Consider the following 2,425-nt stretch of genomic DNA (forward strand, 5'->3'; position numbering starts at 1 on the left):
GAATTGTGCCTGCTGAGGAGCAAGCCTATGGTTCCTCATCTACTTATGTTGATAGGCATATGCCACTTGCATTAGATGCAATCAGCGTGCAAATGAGATCTATTTGAGATGATTCTGGGTTAATTGACAGGTGTATTTGACCTTCTTCTAAGCTGCATCAATCTCCTTTTGCATTCCTGTAGACTTGTGGAGAAATTCAGTAATGACAGAAAGAAAAGCCCTAAACTGGCAAATTTTCCTTTGAGAATTAGAGGAGGCATCTGCATGATTTATATTGTGTTGCTGGAACATCAGGAGTCTCAAGATGATTGGTCATTCATGACAGTCATATGTATATGATAATATTCTCTTTTGAAGAGGGAAAGATTGAGCACCAGCTTGAAAGGAGAATTTCAGGTGTGTAATAAAAGTCTCCTTTCAAACACTACAATGGCCAAAGATGTTTATTATTGCACTCTAGCCAGGTCTTAATATCAATGTACTTCCTATTGTTCTAAAGGGCAGTTACAAAAAAAACATACTGCTCTTGGAGCATGGCAGGTTCCAAATTAATAATGGACCCACAAGAGGCCTTTCTTGGTGTTTTTCCAAGCTGCAGACATGCATTGCCTGAACAATATGCATTATTTATAGAGGGTATCCACTAGGGCAGGGATTCCCAAACTTTGGTCCTCCAGTTGTTCAGGAACTACAATTCCCATCATGCCTAGCCATGTATGTGAATGTCAGAGTTTTACAATGCCTCATGAGATGTGTAGTTCTGCAACAGCTGGAGGGCCGTAGTTTGGGAAACCCTACACTAGGGAGAAGGGCAACAACTTCAGTGGTCTCATTCACCCTTTGTTGGAGTTACTGTAGGAACTAGGAATGTATGGAGAATAGATTACAATCTCTTGAGACCTGTCACAGTAATACTATTGTTGGTGGTGGTGTCCCTACTAGGAGCTAACACCACACACAAGAAAATTAAAATCTTTACTATTTACCAAAATAGGAAAATGCAATTAAAGCTGAACCCCCCACCTTATCTTTGGTCTTGCACAGTTGTACAGGCTCCTCTTCTGTACTGAAATCGCTTACGCCAATTTTATTGCACACTGTTTCTTACATTGTGCATTAGACTTGGCAGCAATTCAGATAAAGCTTGATTCCATTTCTGACTGGAGGACATTCAGAAACCTCTAGCGCATTTCTTCTCATCCTTCTCATCCTGCATGCCCCTCAGCGCCACTCATGAGCATAACCTAGGATGGCCTGCAATAATTTTACTCTGCCTAGGAACTCCTACTCCTTCAAACTGACATTCACCCATCCATTTTGATATTTGTATAACTCCTCCCAAAATTCAACCAACTGCTTTAGAGTGCTGTGACATTTTCAGAAAGCTACAGTATGTACATGAAAACTCATTAGCTTGGTGATGGGGTGGGGGTATGTGCAGGAGGCATAAAACACTGTATTACCAAAAGAATTAGGATGACTGCCTTTACACGCACATGAACTTTAATGGCATCCCAGTCTTAGTCTGTATGATTCAATATTGAGTTGGCCCATCCTTTGCAGCTATAACAGTTTCAACTCTTCTGGGAAGGCTGTCCACAAGGTTTAGGAGTGTGACTATTCTTCCAGAAGTGCATTTCTGAGGTCAGGCACTGATATGGACGACAAAGCCTGGCTCGCAGTCTTCACTCTAATTTATCCCAAAGGTGTTCTATTGGGTTGAGGTCAGACCAGTCAACTCCCGCCACCCTAAACTCGTTCATCAGTGGCTTAATCATATAAAAACCTATAAAAGTAGGTATACTATCCAAAATATCAGTAACATATTTGTTTTCCACAGTATGGGATTCCTTTGGGAGAAAACAGCCTCTATTTCCCCTTAGCAGCCCTCATTCTGGCCCCCTGGGTCTCCTAGCTCCAGGGCAGTAGCATTCAAGAGTACTGTCCTTTAACCTAGAAAACCCCTAAGGGTTTGGGGCATGGAAGCCAATGTAGGCTAAATCTCCTTTAATAACAAGCAAGCACCTTGATAATAGAGTCACACGATTTTTTTAATTGGTTTAAAATGTTTTCTTTTGCAGGAAGCCAGAGTGCTAAAGTCATATTTGGCTAGTCCTTCAACTTTAATCAAGATCAGTTATTTACAATTAATCTAATAAAGGAAATTTAAAGATTTAAAGAGAATATGGGGGTTTTGTACATTTGTTATATTATTTAGGTCAGGACTAAAACATTTTTAGTGAAGTGAATATGAAGCATTGCATATAAATATTATTGCATTATCCCACATGACCAACAGGCAATTCTTTTGGTTTTTTCAGTTTCTCCTAAGCTCCTTTATTGAAAAAAATATTTTTGTTTACAAATCTTAATAACTGAAGTTGAAATTTACATACGTGAATGAGTCAGAGGAGTGACTTCTGCC

The sequence above is a fragment of the Pelophylax lessonae genome, assembly GCF_965119305.1.
Source record: "Pelophylax lessonae genome assembly, chromosome: 4".
Taxonomy (NCBI): domain Eukaryota; kingdom Metazoa; phylum Chordata; class Amphibia; order Anura; family Ranidae; genus Pelophylax; species Pelophylax lessonae.